Source organism: Melozone crissalis, unplaced genomic scaffold (genome assembly GCF_028551555.1).
Source record: "Melozone crissalis strain CALT ecotype California unplaced genomic scaffold, PUWL_Pcris_2 ptg000049l_1, whole genome shotgun sequence".
In the NCBI taxonomy this organism is placed as follows: Eukaryota; Metazoa; Chordata; class Aves; order Passeriformes; family Passerellidae; genus Melozone; species Melozone crissalis.
Genome location: NW_026535827.1, coordinates 1,984,522 through 2,005,449, shown reverse-complemented (window position 1 = coordinate 2,005,449; position 20,928 = coordinate 1,984,522).

Here is a 20,928-nt window from a genome sequence, read left to right as displayed (position 1 = left end):
GGATAAACGGGAAAAAATGGGGAAGAAATGGGAATAAACACCGGGAATTCCATCCGGAGCACCGCCGCGCTGCGGGAAAAACGGGGAAAACCAGGGAAAAATGGAATAAACACCGGGAATTCACACCGGGAATTAACGGGAATGGCCCTGCCGGAGAGCCCCGCCATGCTAGGAAAAACAGAACGGGAAAAACCGGGAATTACACCGGGAATTCACACCAGGAATGGCCTCGCTGGAGTGCCCCGCCCCGCTGGGGGAAAAACAGGAAAAAATGGGGAAAAATTGGAATAAACACCGGGAATTACAGCGGGAATGGTCCCTTCGGAGAGCCCCGCTCCCCTGGAATGGAAAAACAGGAAAAAATGGGAAAAATGGGAATTAGAGCGGGAAAAATCGGGAATAAAAACCGGGAATTCACACCGGGAATGGCCCCACCGGAGCACCCCGGTGCCGCTGGGAAAATGGGAATAAAAACTGGGAATTAATGGGAAAAAATGGGAATAAACACCGGGAATGGCCCCGCCAGAGCACCCCTGCCCCACTGGGAAACCGGGAATAAGCACCGGGAAAAACACTGTGAAAAAAACTGGGAATTACAGCGGGAAACACCAGGAATGAACGGGAATTAACAGGGAAAACACCGGAATTACATTGGAAAACCCAGGGAAAACACTGGAGAAACAACAGGAATTGATGGGGAAAATCCTGGGAAAACACCGGGAATTGCAACAGGAATTAACACTGGGAATTAATGGGGAAAACCTGGGAATTATACGGGAATAAACGGGAATAAACATGGGAATTCCAGTGGGAATTAATGGGAATTCCCACTGGGGATTATAGCAGCAGGAATTCACAACAGGAATTCCAGTGGGAATTAACAAGAATTAACACCAGGATTTACAGAGGGAAAACACCAGGAATTGCAGTGGGAATTACAGTGGGAATGAACAGGAAAACACGGGGAAACATCAGGAATTACAGCAGGAATTAATGGGAATGACACTGGGAATAAATGGAGAAAAAAACAGGAATTACAGTGGGAATTACACTGGGAATTACAACAGGAATGACAGGGAGTGAAGAGGAAAAACCCAGTAATTACATCAGGAATTAGAGCAAGAATGACAGGAAACAGCAGGAATTAATGGGAATGGCACTGGGAAAGACACTGGGAATTTACAGATTGATATTTTGATACTTAAACTGGTCAGTCAATATCAGAGTTGTTTAATGGTTGCAACTCCACAAACACAGGGGCCACCATGTGAAGACTAGTGTTTGACAATGAACCAAACCTTCAAATTTTTCACAGAGGTGACAAAATATATTCATAAAATATCAATTGTATGTCATATCCTACTTGAGTGCAACTGTAAGCTTATGACAGTATGTAATGACTATCATCAACTATCTATCCATATTATTTCCAATTAAATATGAATTTGATTGTTTGAGAGCTTGATTGATCTACACAAAAAGATAGATACCCAATCTTACATGTCTATTTTCATTCCATAAGCAGGCAAATTTCACTTTATGAGCAATGATCTCATGCTCCTACATGTGCTTTCATTATTCTCCCTCACACTGTATCAGACCTTCCAGACAGAGGTATTTATTGGACCTACATGAAGGAATTGATGCAGACTACAATCAAAACAGAATAAATCATATCTGCCTGTAATAGTCTCAATAAGTACCATTTTGAATTCCTTTTAAATAAATTAATCTATCTGGAAAACACATGGTGTTTCATTCTACATGTAGCAATGGTTGTTTATGAGTATTTTAAAGTAGTAACAGGAAAAGAGTTAAATAACCTTCCACAGAAAGCTGCAGTATTTAGAGAAACAGCTTTAACATTACCTGTAAGATAGATTTTTAAAAAATAAAAGAGCTTTTTCTAAATAAAAGAGAACACCTTTGAGTTATTAAAGGGAGAGGTTTGACTCAAGTGTCTTTTGTCTTTGTATTGAGTCAGAGGAGCATTTACTTCATCCAAATCTCCAGCATCAGAGAGAGCTTTTAACAGTGGAAGTAATTTATTGTGAGGAAGTTTCTTTAACAGTTTTTAGCTAAAGAACAGTGCTACACTGAGCAGAAACTGAAAAATTTTCTCTTCACTTGAGAAATCTAATGTCTTGCTTTAATTTCTGTCTCTCTCCACTGTTATTCTTACATTGCCTCATAAATAATTGACAACAACCTTATGAATTACTGACTGCACAATTGTTGCCTCTTTGGTACTGGTACTTTTCATCTAATGAAGTTCTGACTTTTACAATTTGCCACTAGTTGTAAGAAATAGTTTTAGTTCAAGGTTAACTTTAGAGATAAAAGTTTAACTTCATTCTTTATAAGAACCAGAAAAAGGAAAGCAAGATGTGGAAAATTATTTGAATTTAAGTGTTTTCCAAAAGATTTAGACAATTCAAATTAAACATACCTACAAAATATATAAATGAGAGAAAAAAAGTAAATGTATAAATGTCAATTACATGTGTTTTAATAATGTTATTGTAGTTTCCCTGATTTAGTATTTTTGGATCTATGACAGTCCCCAAAGTGATCATTATTGTAGCTTTAAAGTTGGTACAATAGGTACCAACAAACAGTATGGAAAAATAAAATATTTTACACTTAAACATAAACGGATGCAAAATACATATAAATAACTTTTGAAAATACAGTTATTAAAATATAGGAATTAAAATCAATATATTTTGGGCTCTTTGTCTGCTCTACTGATGGCAGAGCCTTCAGTTATAAGATCACTAATTTTTTTACAGTTTCATGTATAACACTGAAACCTGTTTCACAAAATGCAAGCTTTTATATTTGTAATAGGCTCATTTTTTTGTCTTTAAAACTCATAGCTAACTTTATTCAACATAATTTTCTCTAATTAATCATAAAACAGAAATTTATATTTGACATTCTCCATTCATGTTTCCCGAATTATGAATTCCATAATCTACAAGCCAAGACTTTCCTGGTGTGGAAAATAAGTCTGTCACAAATGAGATGATACACAGCTCATAACAGATTATTCCATCAATTCTGTCAGACTAAAATATTTCATTTAATGACCAAGCACCAGATTTTAATATAGAGAGGCTGTAATTGGTTCTAAATTTCTGAATCACACATTGATTCAGTTTAGTTTAAAGATCTGTGTTAATGTGTGCTGCTGGATCGTTCTTATATAAATTGTGATATTAAAGCAGCTATTCATTGTAAAGTGCAATCAGAAATGCACTTTTTAGGTAAGAATCACAAGTGTACTTCCTAGGAGTGCCATGTCACAATGCTCTGTAAAAGAAACAGTTTGAGCTTAGAAGAAAGGACTTTAGAAGAATAAAAATGGAGGAAATAAAAAAGCAAAAGGAAATGCAGTGGCATCAGTATGGGGTTGATGATTCAGTCTGCATCTGTTTCTTGATGAGACTTAGACAGCCTTGCCCTTAGTCATCAGAATTTGGGTGAAAAGGAAAAAACTGGCTGGTCAGTTTGCAAAATTTCCCCGTGATTGCTACTGAAATGTCTCATTCTAGAGACTGTGTTTGTGTCAGGAACTTTTAGGGTCCCAGCAGCAATAGGTAAACATCAACCTAGATTTCTATTTGTGAGCTTACCCAGTCATATCTAATCAAGCATAAATACCAGGAGAATAGTCTTGTGTAGTCAAACACTTTAATAAGCTTATTTGATTTTGAAATCAGATAGGTAGGTGAAGGTCAGAATGAAAAGCAGGACTTCGGTGGAAGAATTTTTTTTGGTAAGCATTCTCAGGATCTACTAGAACCTTTGGAACCTTTGTAGATATTTGTGTCTTTTTCCATGCTGCAATCAGGTCTGATTCCAGAATGTTTTCAATCCCACAGAATTCAGATTTATATTAACAAAAAATGCACTCATTTATGTAATAAACATGTTATATCTCCCCCTTGTCTTGTTTATCTTCCCTTAGTTCATGCTTTTGTTTCAAGAATGATCATGTAAAAAGTCTCTCTATTTACAACTGATCCGGGGTTTGATTGGATAGCATTAATGTCCTTCAGAGAAGCCCATATGCTGCTGTATTTTGGCTTTGTGCCTAAACCAGTGCTGAAAATACACCAGTTAAGAGCTTTGGCTGTTACTGAGCTGTGCTCATGCAGAATCAAGGTCTTCTCTTTCTCCCACACTGCACTCCACATGAGTAGGCTGGGAGTGGGAAAGGCTAGAAGAGACAAAACCAGGACCCAACGTGGCCAAAGGGCTATCTTACAGTCTCCTGTCCCATCCCATCCCATCCCATCTCATTCCCTATGATGTCATCTCTCACAATAAAAGCTCAAGGAAAGGACGGGATGGGGGGGTACATGTTTGGTTACAGTTTCTTTTCAGGTAACCACTGTGAATACTGAGGTCTTTCTTTCCCAGATGTGGCTGGACAACTGCATGTTAATAAGAAGTAGAGAAAAGTGCCTTTTTTCATTCTTTGCTCATGTGTACATCCTTTGCTTCACTTTATCTTGATCAATGCAATTTCTTGCCTTCTTTCTCTTTTTTCCCCATTCCAGAGCAAATGGAAGTGAGTGTGATCTCAGTCAGTTTTGGGCTACTCAGTGTTCAGAGACCTGGTGATACTGTGGATAGTCCATCAAAGGTGGCCCCTGAGATGGCTAAGAGATTGGAGCATCTCTCCTATAAGGAAAAGCTGAGAGAGCAGGGGCTATTCAGCCTGGAGAAGACAAGGTTCAGTTGTTGGAAAAGAAATGAAATTTAGCAAAATGTTTAATTATAGTTTAGTTATGAGTTGTGTGTGAATTGGTTTGTTAAAAACAGCTCTGTAGTCGTTGAAAGTATGTGTTGGGTTTTGTGTGTAACTTAGCAGGTAGTCCTAGGAACTTGATAAATATTTAAACTAGTGCAGGAAAGTAAGAATGCTAACCTGTCTGGAGGTAGCATACAATGTTCTTAGAATAAGATAAGCAGAAGATTTATGATCTTGTTTGTGAACTAAGGAATGTATCACAAGGGGTCTGTGGCTAGGCAAGGGGAACTGTTTCTTGGAGACCTTGTTATGAATCGCATGTATAAAAGGGAAGCACCCATATGTGAAATTGGGGCTCGGACTTGGGACGCTAGTCCACCGGCTCCTGGGCCCTTAATAAAGCACCGCACAAAACTTGAAACTCATCCGAGTTTTGTGTCATTTATCAATCGGGCAACACAGTGAGGAATCTTATCAATGTATGTAAATACCTGAAGGAGATGTGTAAAGAGGGAGCCAGGCTCTTTTCAGCAGTGCCCAAGCACTGTGGGCAATCTGCAATGGACATAAACTAAAACCTCCTAAAGGAGGTTCTCTCTAAAAGTTGGTTAACACTTTTTATTTGTGAGGGTGACTGAGCACTAGCACAGTTTACCCAGATAAGTTCTAGGATCTCTCTTCTTAGACATGTTTAATAGCCAACCTGTGAAACAGGCTGTAGGTGGCCCTGCTTGAGCAGAGCATTTGTACCAGGTTTCCTCCATAGGTCTTCTCTAGCCTCAGCCAGTCTGTGATTTTGTGAGTGGCTGTGTTGGTGTCTGGCTGATAGCTGGGTCAACCCACCACACCCTCTTTGAATTCCTAAATGCACAAAAACTTACAGGAATCAGTGGGGGATGAAAGAAGCTATACATCATCAGGAGTTTCAGAGAAAATTCTGATGTTGTAGAATATGAGTCTTTATGAAATAAGGCAGGAGAAAGGACTTTCCTTACCTCCTCAACTAAAGTTATCTGCATACTTGAATTTCAATTAATTGCCATATTTTTTGTTACCATGAAATATTTTCTGTTTCACTGTGGGATATGATTTTCTTTTCCTGTTCAGTTGTGTGCAGCTTGCCTAATCAGTTCCCTGCTGGAAGCAGATCTTCAAGTTGCATACCCTGGTTCTGATTCACTGCTCAATTTCAAGAACTTAGTCTAAAATATTTAGCCTTCCTACTGGTCATATGGACAAAATTTAATATCTTGTGGCCAATGGGATCTAACTAGATCTCTGTCCCCTTACAGCCCTAAGATCTAGGAAATAATTTTCTGGCATGAAATCGCAGAGGAAGATCGGAGAATAATTCCAATTTTTAAAAAAAAGTTATTATAAAGATTTAGAATCAATTACAATCAGCTGTTTTGTGGCCATGTATGGCAAATAACAGGTACTGCCATAGATATGAGACAGCTATTGCTCTCATCCTTTGTAAACATGATAGGAATAGACTGAGGAAATAGAAGTGTCTCTGCTTTCCTGGCAGAAAATTATTGCACCTACACCAAAAATATCTATTTCTTCACTTTACTCCACTTAGTTCGCTCTGGTGAATTGCCCACTTTCCTGATTTTCCTGCCCTCTTGCTTTTACATGCATAAAGTTAGTTTGGGAAAACCTGTCTCTTCCACTGGGAAATCAGCAGTGGCAAATTAACCACTATTTGGCAACCTTTCACAGATGGTGCCAGCAGAATTTCAACCTAAGTCAGTAAGAACAAGGCAATTCAAAAACATTAAAAATGCATTGACAGCAAAGAAATAAAAGCAGCCACTCAGGTACAAGCCAGAATAGGTAAAAAGCTTTTGGACAAAAACAGGCTTTTTGTTTTCTATTAAACACCTTATTTTGCACAAAGAACTCTGTAAGTAAAGAAAGGCATAGTAATGTATTCTCTACTCAAGATATTTTTTGGGAAAGAGGGTTGTAATATTTTTGTCTGATAGAAACATATCAAAATAAATATTCAAACTGAATGAATACACTACTAACTTTTATTTTATTCATGATGATTTCAGGTCTCATCTACCATTTAACAGTCTTCTGAAAGCTATTGTCTCTCACACACAGGCATAAGAATTTCATCCACATTTACAAAGCCATCCATTATACATGAAGAGCTGTGCTGTGACTACTATGTGGGAAGGGATTAGCAAGTGTGTAAGGCAGTTCTATAAATATTTGTCCTGAACTGGGACCTCATTACGGTGTTTACTACAGAAATGTGAAATACTAGGCTTTCTGCCCATTGGCTCCTTTAGGAATGCATTTACTGCTGGTCTTAAAAAGTTCTATTCTTTTTCTACATTAATACTACTCTAATGTGGATTTTAAGTAATTTCCATATTTTTGAAATGATGGAATTCCATCAGCTAAAAGTGTGTATAATATATGAATATGTAAAACCCAGAAAAATTATTTAATATCTATAATAGATGTGATAGATTAAGATTTGATAAATAATTTATCAATGAATTTTGCTTTCTTGACAACAGAGGTGATTTCAGTGTTTCCAAGCGCAATAATTTTTTAAATGGTTGCTGGCAGGCAATTTATTAGGATGTTTACTCGGTATTTAAATTTTCCATATTTAGCTGGGTCATCTGCTATCTTTGATTTGAAACATAGAGGGAATAAGTAACAGGATAAAATTGCTTATCTCTGATCTTTTGAGAGTTGTTTCAATTCCTGGTGAGATACATGCATTTTCTAATCCATAAATGTACGTTACCATAGAACAACCTGGTCATTGCACTGCAAGTTAGAATTTTTTGTGTGAATATATCAGAAAAAATCACAAATCTTAGTTGTGAGAGGAAACATTATAACTTACACAGAGTCTGTCCTCTTTTGTTCATGTTTTCTGTTGCCAATATTTTTTTTTTGTTTAACATTTCTAAAGTTGGTTCCTGGTATATTGATTAGACACAAAGCTCATACTCTTACTCAGCCTTAATTTTACCAAGTGTCATGGTTTAGGCCTGGCATAAAACCAGTGCCCCAGTGTCAAACCAGCACACCAAGAGAAGCCAACTGGGCCTTTTTAGTTTTCTCTCTCCATGCCACTGGGCACCATTCTAGGTGCTTTTAAAAGCAATCCCTTGAGAGTTCAGTCTTTCTTTAAGTGTCATGACCAGCTTTTCATAGGATTTTCTCAATAAGCTCCTTGCACCACTTTTTAAGTTAGTGGTACGCCTCAGAACAGCTACATAGGCAGAATAAGGGGAAATATCCCTATCTATGTTTTCCACAGCCTTTGTATAGCAATAGGTCATAGTCTCACATAGACAAATCAGTTACAGTCATCTTTTAATGTTCCTTTGACATTTTCTGCTGGCTAGCCACGACTTTATTGCAGAAATTCATATCAGTCATTGAATATATGACCTTTTAATTATGATACTCCATTTGTATAATTCTCGCCTACAAGACACCCAGTTTTTCCTGTAGGATATTTCCACCTTCTTTTGTACCAGTTGTAGTGCTATTATTTTATTTAAAGAACATTTTACAGCCCTTTTACACAATTTTTTCGTTTATACCTTTGTCCTGTTCCAGCAGTACTGACCAGGACTGCCATTCAAGCCCAGCTTTAATAAGCATCCTGTGTTTCATGGATATGTGGAATTAATTGTGGAAAAGCTATATCATAGTCAAGCCTAGCAACACCAAATAATGTAAAATAATGAAACTTCTACTAGTGCTGAATTTAGTTTAAAGAACTTCATATTTTAGTAAAAACTAACTGCAGATCTCAAGAAAAATCTCCTTTTTTCTAGAATTCAGACCTTTTGTACATCTAAATTAAATCTGTGGCTTCACGTTTGAGACTTTGTAAGTTACAAACGTTACCAGAGGCATTTTTTCTGACACTCCTAATGCAGGGGAAAAAAACCAAACCAGCATGCAGAAATCAGTAATAGGCAATTTGTCTAAATCATAATTCTATGACTCTAAGTATTACAGGAAGAGGAGGAAATTGGTTTTTCCCCCAGCTAATTAACCAGCCTGTTTAGGGTGCATTATTGTAGGTTGACTGATAAGAATGTGTAAATCCCATATCCTCATGGGTGCAACAGTGTTTCCACTTTATAAGGGAGATTTAATTTTGTTCATCCCAAATTCATAGAAACAGTAAGGCGCATACCGTTAATGATCACCGTATCCTGAAGACTTTATGTCCTGAGTTGACTATATGATGCTTTTATCCCCTATCGTCTCATTCTGTTTATGTTGAATAATAATAAGTTTTGCACCTTTAAGAGTGTTACAGAGAGTGAAGGGGGGGAGAGAAGAAGCGCGCAGTTTGTTTGCAGACACTGCACTCGCTCCTCCCCATTCCTGCTCCTGACTGTGTTGTCTGCGGACAGACAGCAGGACAGAGCTCTTCTTTTGCTTTTTAGTTAGTGTTAGCTGGCTGAGGCAAAGAAGTTCCCTGGACTTTTTTTCCTTTTGCTTTGGACCTCTTGCAACTGCTCTGGACTGAACACCCAGGAGAGCACCGGCAGCCGCAGCTGTGGCCCACTGGGCTGGGCCTGGCCTGCGACAATTCCAGCACCGGAGGGACCGATCAGAGACTGAGTGAGCTGCAACCCAGGGACGGGGTTTTCTCAGTTTGTCATCTCTTTCAGAGTGGCAAGGGGTCTCATTGTTTGATATTGTTTTGGTTTTACTGTTTAATAAACAGTTTTTTTCCACCTTTCTCCAAGGAGGTATTCTTTCCTCCCGGACCAGTTGGGGGGGGAGGGGCCGATTGGATCTGCTTTTGCCACCGGAGCTCCTTTGGGGGATTCTTCCCCAAATTTGCTCTAAACCTGGACACCCCTCTTGGCTGTTACACACTGCAAGAGCTAATTACCTCAGCCCCTGAGGTGTCTGAAGCAGAACTTTTCAGTGCAGTCTAGCAATACTTCTCATTCCCTGGCCATATCTTCTGTTTCTGTTCCCTCCCTAACCTACTCCATGGGGTCCCAACTCCACAAAATTTCCAAGCTTTTAATATTGCCTCAGAGTACCTTTTACTACTCAGGCAGTAGTCAGGATCAGATGCAAAACCACTAAATACTGCAGGTTGTGCACAATAGGTATTCCTTTTCTAAAATACATTAACTGCCAACGTTTAATTCAAAATCATTCAAATTCAGGTTATGTTGAATGAGATCATTTGTCATTTGATCCATTTTCTCCATTCTCAGCATACACAGCTTTATTGCCAGTCTGAGCAAACCAAAGAACCTTGGCATCATCATAATCATAAAACACTTTCTTTTGTCATTAATTAGACACAACTGGGCAGGAAATAACACAGAGGCCATAAAACCCAGTGATGCATACTTAGTTCAAGGCAATAGATTTTTCTTTGATTTCCAGAAACTTTTGATAGAGCTGGAATAATCTATACTCTTTTTTTACTGCAACAAATATACCTCTTTTTATACCTCTTTGCCTTACCTTTCTTTCAGCTTTCTGTAGCCCATGCAGTGAGACACTCTGCTGTGACAAGGAAGACAAGCAGCTGCAAACAGTAATTTACTTTAAAGGCACTTCCCATACAAACCAGAAGTCCCAGTGACAGTGTGAGGAGTGTGTAGAATGTGTCGTATGTTTCAGACCTTTCCTTTTACCAGTTATATTCAATGGTGTTGTAGAGGTTCATACATGGGAAAACCTGTGCAATTTGATGGATTCAGCTTCATGCTAAATCTAACAGGACAGCTTAATGTTGGTTTTTGGTTGCAATGGTTAGATAACTCTGGGACAAGAATTGGGGCACAAGTGCAGGGGCAAGAAGTAAAACCCTCAGTAAGGCTGTTCTGTACTGCTCAGAACTATACACTCTCATGTAAAAAGTGAGCCTGTCGGGTAAATTTGACTTCTCCCTGCACTTGGACAGCCCACAGCAATGGCAGAACTGCTGCATTCTTGCTAAGGAAGGTGATAGTGGGATTTCTTCTGATGAGGTTCATGGCCAGGCTGCCAAATTTGGGGGGCATGATTATTGATAGACATGTGTATGTGTGTGATAGCAGGAATTGTACCAGAACACATAAAACATCAATTCAACATTGCCATAGGTCTGTGAAGTCTATGAATACAGTCAGGAAAAGAGAAAAGCCCTTCACAGTATAGGAGAGAATCCACATGACATTCAGCTGTGTCCTGTTCAAGCACACACACAAAAAATTACACCTGTGCTTCTAGATGCTTCACAGATGCAGAACCACCATTACCTTCTCTAAAGAAAAAAACATTTTTGTAACTCTTTTTAACGCAAACATCTCCTATGTAAAGCAAATAGTACCACTGAAAATCTTAAAAATATATGGTACAAGTCTAGATCATAATTATGCTGAACTGCAATAAACTGTGAGCTTTAAAGAACTAGATGGGAGTACACAGAATGGCTGCTGTATTGCACTTATTTGCCCAGACCTCAGTGCTTGCTGGGAGCCAGGCAGTTAAAACAAGGGCAGGTGTAGGTATATTCACAGGGTGTCTGTGAATATGGTAGAGACATTTATTTGGCAGAATTGGAGAAATTTTTGCTCTACCTCCTCTTGCACAATATATCAGTCCAGGATTTTGATTTTTTTTTTTTTGGCAGGTTCAGAGGCAATAGAATTGAGTACATGATCATTAACAGATATTTTGGATACTTTGAAATGGACACGTAACAAGAGCCTGTTGACAGATAAAATATGAATAGCAAAAAAAGCTGAATTTGTAAATCAGCATTTCACAGTAATACATAATGGATCATTTTGCACAGATTGTTACTGACGGTGTTTCTTTGTTTACTGACTGTTTTTGTACGTGATCATTCCCAGGTGTCACAGAACATTGGTCCTGATCAGACTGAACAAGTGGAAATTGTGTGCATGCATGAAAGAGACTTCTGTGTTTTGACCATTCTTATCATATTAGTTTCAAAATGGAAAACAGAAATAGATTGACATATTTCTTTTTGTTTCAAATATTTCAAAACAGTTTTTCAAACTCACTTTCAATATAATAATATTTCAAATTAATTTTTCCAGTGGTCATTCTGCCCTGAATGAAAACAATAATCAGTCTTGGGATTTGATCTAGAACTGAAAAATTATGTATCCCTAATAATTTCTGTTATTCTACTGGCATACATTTTCTCTACTAGTTTTTCTAGTGATAGAATAGAATAGAATGAGAATGTTTGCATGTTCTATTTCTAAAATAATTATTTTGTTATTAGCTTTGATAATACATGAAGTACAGTGTCAGCTAACAAAAGTGAAATAGAAAAATGGCAATGGTACAGTCTTCATTGGGAGATTCTTTACTGCACTGGGCTGCACATCTATCTCCTAAAATGAGAGGCTGTGTGACTGTTTAGAGCATCTCCAGTTCTCCCACAAATATTTGTAATTGATACACCCCTTCCTCCTAAATTGGAGTTACAACTTGATTGAGCAATGTGGGTGTGATTTCACCATAAAATACAGAAAAATACAGATTGCAGAGTGGCAATAAGGGATTCACAAACATTGTGCTAATTAACGAATGACATTTCATAATTATAGTTATTGTCTATTTCCTTCTCTCACTGAGGCAAGGAAATTAATTCATTTTGTACAAACTAATATATTGCAAATTATCTCAAACATTTAAAACTTAAAAGATAAGAAAGAAGGAAAAAATGAGAGGAAATAACTTTCAAAAACCATCCTAAACTTCAGTTCAGGAAGTCATAAATCTCCCTGCACTACTGATAGTCCAAAAATATTTAGCTAAGATAATAAAAATGTCTTGCTTGCTACCATAACTTATTTTCATGACCTACAATAACTGTTATGAATGTTTCCCATCAGTACACATATATCTTTTATCAGTCTAGAATATATGAACAATGTTTGCCAGACAAAGCCATTAAAATAAGCTGTAAAAATAGAAAACAACTTGTATCAACAATTAAGCTTATTAAAAACAATGTAAGAAAAAGCAGAAGGAATTTAAATGTAAAACAAGCAAACATATACACTGAGAAATAAAATTAAGGATTTGAGAAGGTCATCTGACCCAGCATGCTCAGTAACTAGTTTAATTCAACATTATTTTCTGAAATCAAATTGAAGAACTTATCAAAAAAAAAAAGAATTAAATTCTTCAGCAACAGGATTTTTCTCTCCCAAAATCAAGTTACACAAAGAAGTTTGGTGCTGCCAAGAAAGATTAAAAATAATGTACTTTGTTTCTAATTGGCTGCAAACTGTGGGAAGTAAACAAATACCTTATATAACATCAATGGTATTAATGTGGTATACAGAAAAGGGTAATTATATTCTGTAGTTTCCTTCTCCATATAGAACTGACTGAGAAGGATTTTTAAAGCACAGCTGGTGTGTTTCTTTCAGTTCCTCCACTATTAGCACTTGATCTACACTAGTTTGTGATGACAAATGAGTATCTTTGCTTTCATGTGGTGTTATGGCACCTCTCATTTTTGTCATGAGAATGTCAATTGATAGCACAGAGTGAAGAGAGCATTAATAACCCTGGTCAGAGTATGGTATTCATGCTCACGGTCAAAATGGCATTCTGCTGACAGGAAGATGTGTGAATGCAAAACAGGAGTAAGACCTGTAAATAATCTTGGTGAAAATTAAAAAAAAAAAAAAGAATAAAAAAAAGGGAGAATTGAACTGTGTTTTTTTTAAGAATGGGATGGAGTACTGGAAAATTCAATGTAAGGAGAATAACAAAAGGGATAATTTTTGACTAGGAAAGCTTGAAACGGGAACAAAAAGACATTTCTCTTTGGGAAGGGTTTTATAATGACAATATTATCAGTTACACTAAAGTCTTTTAGAGATAAGATGGCTGATTGGCTTACTTGCCCAAAATCAGTGTTAGGTTGGATTTCTAAAAAGGATTTTCAAAAGGATTGATACATCAGTCCCAGACCAGGCTCTGTAGGAATATTATGGAGTGTCATTTGCCTGATGCTGCAAGAAAAGGTATCATAAACATCTGCTGGCTATGGGAAAGGAATATTTGTCCTTTCGAAAAGATAAAATGTGTGTGCATACACACATAAATAAAAAAGTGATTCTCCAAATTAAGCATGTCATAATATCTTATAAACCCCAGACATTAGGACCTAAAACTGTCAGCTTCTTTTCTCCCTCATTAATCTCAAAATATAACTCAGCTTCCTGCACAAAATTACATGCTATAGATTCAAGTAATGATTTCTGTCTAGTTAAAGAGAACAATAAAATATATTTCATGATTGTCAGGCATAGTTTCAAAACAAAGATGATACATTTTAAAACTGAATTCAGACTTACTTTATGACTGATCAAATCTGATGCTTTTCTTCAACACAGACTAATTCAGGATATATTAAAAATTAATTGTTGTCATGTGTTCCTTGGAATTTTAAACTATCATTTAAAATATTTCTGCAAGGATATATTATTTTTAAATTATTTATCTGCTGAACAAAAACCTTAAAAAGCTGCTATGAGATTTGTATCACATCAGCCACCTTGTGACCATGATGACCATGTCACTGTGGAGAAGAGTGAGTGACTGACATTCTCAGTGCTGGAGAATACCGGAGGTGCCCTGTAGAGATTTGTGTTAGTACCTGTGGCATGATTAACAAATCATATTTTTGAAAAGATGCTGACTACAGAGGCCACAATATTTCTAGACAAGATAAAAGTTAATTAGGTAAAGGAGAAAACAAATTTTCCACAAGTGGCAAAATCACCAATTCGTGTCTCTGCTGCAGATGCCTCGGCTGGTGAAGGTGTGCATGGAGACCTGCCCTTATTTCCAGCTGGCGTGCCCAGGGATGTGTACCACACGGTGCCAGCAGGCGCCTCTGCCCCTGTGCGCATCCGCTTCAGCCCCGGCGAGAACAAGGTGAGGCTGGAGGAGCCAAAGCACACAATGATCTCCACAGCCATTGTTTGCCCTGCACTCTGGCTCCAGCCCATTGCCTGCTGTGAGCTGGCCTCCAGGCCTGGGCAGGCAGCCTGCAGCCAGTCACACCTTGGCACTGCTGGCAGGCACTGCAGCCAGGCCTGACAGGCTCTGCTTCCCTCCCTGCACATCCCTGAGCATTGCCAAGGGAAGATGCACAGGAAACAGGATGAAAATGACAGAGGGCTGTTGATAGATGTTGGGCCATCTCTAGGTCCAGTGGAAGGGGTTTCATTCTGATGGAAAACACCAGAGGAACAAAGAGGTCAGAGAGCTTTTCTCTTTCCTGGACTGCCAAGAGCTTCCCTGCCTGCCCCTGGGCTGGAGCAAAGCTGGTGCTTTTTCACCCCTTCTGTTGTGCAGCCTTGCAGCTATGCTGTCCCAGAGCACAAGGGAGCATGGCACAGCTGCAGGGCCAGGGCAGAGGATGTGCTGTGCCCATGAGCCCAGCCTGGCACAGGCACACTGGGCTCTGGGTGCCCTTGGTCAGCAGAAGGTTGCTGAGCTGCAGGGGACTTGGACACCTGCCTGCAGGAGGTGGTGTAGGGCAGGTACAAGCTGCAGGCAGAGCTGTGAGCCCAGAGCCCGTGGCAGTGACACTGCTGGGGCTCTGTCTTCATGCCTGTCCCTGGGCTTGCTCTGTCAGCTGGCACCCATTTTGTGCCAAAGGTGCTTTTGTGGGGAGGTTTGAACAGCAGTGCTGAGGCCCTGGCAAGTCTGATCTCAGTGCTGGGATCTGGAGGGTTCATGTTCTGATCTGGAGGCTTGTTCATACGGAAGGGTTGAGGGCTGTCGGATTTTCGGCTGTTTAGATGGTCTGGAAAGGCCCGGGATGGCCTTGGGCAGCCCGTGCTCCAAAGGACGAGAAGGGACTTCAGATCTTTTCTCGGTCTCGGTGTTTATTAATTGCTTATCTAAAAGATTTTCTCTTGGCCTGACAGAGTTCTGCTCAGCAGTCAGCCATGGGCACACACTGAGAGCCCCTGGGGCGGCCACCTATCTTTATACTCGGAGTTACGTATACAATATTTATCATTTTTCTCCAATACCCTCTACCCTTATTAGCCAGTGCACTTTTAGTAAGGTCCAATCCCAAAGTGCCAACATCACCACAGAAGATGGAGGCCAAGAGGAAGAAGAAGAAGGGCACGCCCCAATTCCTCCATCTTACTTCTCTAGACCCCCCTGTACAGAAATCTTAAACCCTGTATCTCACACTCCAGTTAACTTATCCCTTCACCATTCACCCCAGTGAAATCCTCCTATCCTCATACTGATGTCGTCTCCCCTGTGGGATCAAAGTCCAGCCACCAGACATTTCTGGCAACATTCCAGGACTCCCGAGCCCCCCAGGGGTGGTCTTGGTCACCCTGCACCCCAGTCCTGAGAGGCTGAGATCCCACAGAGGGCATGGCATGGAAGGGAGGAAGCCTTGCAGGGAAACCAAGAGAGGCCCTTTCCAACAGCATCCTGCTACCTCTTAGCACTGTTCTTCTCCTGACTTGGTTGGACAGGCAAAGTTAGAGGGGAGTTGTGAGCCAACTGATGTTTCTGCACCAGGCCAGAGGTGCAGGATCTCTTTGGGTGCAGCTGTTTTCTCCTCTTCCTTTTGCTGCTTAGAGTCAGTTGAACACTTTGTCCTATTCTCAGACAGTGGGAATATAGAACCCTAAAGAGGAATGTCCTGTGTTCCCCAGCTCCATGTTGCTTAGAAGGGGCTTAGGAATTCTTTAACATCATTAAAGTTTAGAGTAAAAATGATGGTGGCCTAGGGTATGGGTATGACCAAAGTGACACAAGAGCTTAATGCCACTGAGATAGATTTTGCAAAGTGCACTGGTGCCTTTAAAATGTGACATAGTAGTAGAACTTAGTGTTCATTTGAGGGTGCAATAGGTAAATTGATGCCTGTCCTGGTTTAGGACAAATTAGGGGAAATCTCCAAAAGGGAGTCCCCCCAAAAAAACAAACCTCCAACCACCCCTCCCCCCAATACCGGGTTCGGGAAGGAATTTCTCGGAGGAGCAAAGTGGAAAACAAAACCTATTTATTGACAAATAACAAAAGAACACTCCCCAACACAAGAAAAGAAAAGAAACCAGTCAGTGTTGTGGAGGGCGCCGAGCTTCTCTCGCAGACTCCGGAGATCCCGGACGTCCCAGGTCAGGTCCGGAGCCGGTCCAGTATCTTCAGGGGAGGGTAAGAAAGAGAGGACGAAAGAAAAGGAAAAAAAAAAAAACAGCTCAGAAAGCAGCAAAGGGAAAAAAGGCAGCTATCAGCTAGGGCTAAGGCGGTAGCAAGCAAGCAAAGCGGCAAGCAAAAGCAAGCAGGCCAGCCAGCCAGCAAGCAAGCAGCCAGCAAAGCCAAACAGCCGAAAGCGAAAGTGCCCCAGTCCCCCTCACTCCTCCCTCCCCGCCCCACCGCGGCAAGATGGCCGGGGGGGGGGGGGGGAAGAGAGAGAGAGAGAGGAAAAACACAGCTGCCAGACACAACACACGATACTGGGATAAAGGCTGTCACCCCATGACAATGCCCTTGAAGGGGTATAGGAAATGGTTTTTCTTCTGCCATGGGGATGGCACTAAATGTCCTGTGCTGAGCCAGTTTCTTTTCCTGCAGGATTATTGCCACGAGCTGATGTGCCTCACTGCAAGGGAAAGGATCGTTGTGCCAATTCGGGCCAGTGGTGCCCGAGCTGTGCTGGACTTCCCTGCCCAGCTGGACTTCTCCAAGTGTCCAGTCAAGGTCAGCACCCAGCAGACTCTGCTGGTGCGCAATGTCGGTGCCCGGGCAGCTCGGTACCAGCTGAGCACCCAGAGGTGAGGCAGCTCATCTGTCCCTGTGCAAACACCTTTGGGTGAGAGCGGAGTTGGGAAAGAGCTACAGAAGGAACCAAGCATCGGATCTGCTGCCCTGCAGCCTGGCTGGAAGTGAGCAGGATGGAAGGCATCTGCTATTGCTTTCAGTGGCCTTGGAGCTTTCTCTGTCCCAGATTTCCTGGAGGCTGCTGGAACATGTTGGGAGCTGGCTTGCACCCTGCTGAGTACAAGCAGCTTCTGAAATGCTTCCTCAGCACTGTCAGCCAAACAGAGCCATTCTCTGGGAGGCCACAGGCACGTGGCTTTGCAGTGGTCCTGGAGGGGACCTCTGGAAATCATCTGAGCAAACACACTGCTCAAAGCAAGAGCAGTGTCTGGGGGTTGCAAGGTGCCATTGGGAGACATGGACCTGTCTTTAGATGCCATACAAGAAAACAAACATGTCAATGGACCTAGTTATAAAAGCAGAAGAAAACAGCCTTTTAAAAACCCCTCCATACCTTATCTTTTCTGCCTGTCAGGTGCAGTAGCGATTCATTGAGAGGATGGATCTAACAGGATAAGTGTCTTAAGAAGCAGCTCACAATGAACAGAGAAAAGGCCAAAATTGAGCTTGCCAGCCCCATCTCTTGGCCGTGGTTTCCATTTGGTTATTACAGTGTCAGGGATGTCTCCTTCACAGCTCTTCTAGCTGTGGGCTCAGGAAACAGTTTAGTGGTGTTGGCTGAAATTCAGGGGAGTTCAGTTTAGCTGTGGAGCTTGTGTCTTTGGGTCTTGGGGAGCCAGGTGTGTGTGAGAGATGACTGCTACAGCAGGAACAGAGGAGTCTGGTGGGTACAGCCCAGGGATGGAGGAGATGCGGGGGCTGATTTGCACTCAGTTTTCCAGACCTGACAGCTGAATCCTGAACTTGGCTGGATCCTCTTCTCCTGATAATTTGAAAAGAAGAAGACACCTTCTTTCTCAGGCAAGCCCTGAAGTCAGCCCTGGAATGTTATTCCCATCCTGCCACCTGAAGGCAGGAGCATGTAACACGGGGCAGGAGTGGGAAGGGAATGGAATGGAAGGTATTGCTGAAGCCTGGCCAGGGATTCCCCTAACTGGCAGCTTCTCTATTGCGGTGAAATTTCTGGCCAAAGACTAAGAACAGAATGCTGTGCCTTGCCCCCAGCAGGCCCTGATCCCCCCAGCCCCAGCAGAACTGCAGCAGTGCTGGCATCAGCCCCGGGGCAGATGCAGGAGCATGTGCACTGATCTGGCTCTGGGGCTGATGGGGCCTTGTCTTTCCTCCCCTCCCTCCAAAGTCTCACATCCAGCACATGAACATTGCTGGCCCAATGCACAGACACTTTGCCATTTCTGTGACACAGAAATGCACATGCACACTGACATTGCCACACTTTGCCAGCCATCTCTCACAAGATCTGCTTCAGCATTCTTCCTATTGCTAAGAAAAAGTATATAATATTAGTATATAATATTAATATTAAAGCATCTGCCATATGCAGAATTAAACCACTGGAAAACCTAATCTTTCATGGTAAGACATTCAGTAATTACTGAAATTATGTCACTTCACTATAGAGTTTAAAGTGTGAAATTTAGGAATTACTTTTCACATAAGGAACTCGGGACAGAGAAAGTGTGATAAAAAAGAGTAACTGCATCACTTTTGGATGGCTGTAGAGCTATTGGATGAAATTTACTCCAGCATATGAGATCTTGTTGCTGCTCCACATTTGTACTTCAGAAAAGGGAAATGGTCTTATATGCAGTATATTTTAATACCTTGTTTTTCATATTGTTTATATTTTAATGTTTCTTTATGCTATCTACATAAATGCTAAATCAGCAGAAACTTATTGCTATGTATTGTATCCAAGTTCTGCACTTCAAAATACAGCAGCCAATCTTTGAAAGCTTCTAAGTACTGTAAAATTTAACACGAGATCAAGAAAAATGCCCTCCTTGAGTCTTTCTGTCTTAGCCACAGTTTGTCAATTCCTGGACTTTAAAAACTTTAACAAATATAATTTATCCTATTGGATCATTAATACTGTGAAGCCCACTCCAGTGAAATTTTTCTGGTGGTTTCAGGAGATCAGGGACATAATACAGACAAATGTGCTGAATTACTCTTTTGGCTCCTCATTGCTGAAGATAAGGAAAGTAAGTTTATCTGTTTTGAAACATGAGTTGAGGTTATAGGATTGCTGCTCAGATAGTATTCACTATTTGAACAACAGTAACTACTATGTTTATTCAGGAGGGCATATCAACAAAGAGATGATATCTCAAGACTTCATTACTGGGAGTCTAAAATGACAAGAGTCCAAAGAACATCCTCAAAATGCATTTTCCACTGGATGGCTCTTTCAGCTCTGCAGGAGGCTCTGTCCTGTCTCTAGTCAAATAACTGAAAATACAAATGCTATTTGCTTTTAAATTAACAATTTCTCATGTACATGAGGTGGATTTGAGTTTTCTGTAAAATGTCAGTCAGCTCCTCTCTCCATGGACTTCCAAGAAAATCAATATCATAGTTAAATTTAAGACTAATGTATTTAAGTATATTTTAAATAAGTAATATATTTAATGGGGTTACATAACAGCATTTACAGTTTTCTGTTCTATATATATTCTTCACGTCATGCTTTCATTCACTGGCTTCACCCAACATTTATGAGTCACCGTTCTAATTGTTATTTCAAATAAATGGTCTATTGCTGAAATGACATCTAAACTAAAGACTTTGCACACTGATGTGGAATTCTGCATTTGTGCAAAATTCAAGGGCTGTACTTTGAAATTCCTTTGCAGATACAAATCTAGGTTATAACATAGAATCATATGCAATATCTTAAATTAAAAAGGGAAGAGAAATAGGTGAGGAGATAAGTTCACTAATTCATCATGATTTGTCACAGGGAATATAAAGAGCTATTATTTAATTACAGTAAAACCCAAAAAGCCCATTTGCAAGTAATGAATAGTTGCAATAGTAATTAGTAAGTGCTGACAGCAGCAGAAAGCTGCAGCAGAAATACTTTTCATAAATATTGGGTTGTACTGGTTTGTGTGCCTGGTTTTATAAGAGGCACCAACACTCAGTAGTTACTGTTGGTTCTGTTCATGGCTGCAGAATTCCACCCTCATTACTGCATCACAGTGTAGGGAACAACAAGCCATGCAGAGAGCTTGGGAATGTGGAACCCTGGTGCTTGAGCTGCACTAAGTACTCGTGCTCCTGGTACAGCAAATCCAAGTGGGGCTAGCTGGAATACAAGTTTGAGAATGTTTTCAGCACTACTGACCCAGGACTAACCAGCACTGACA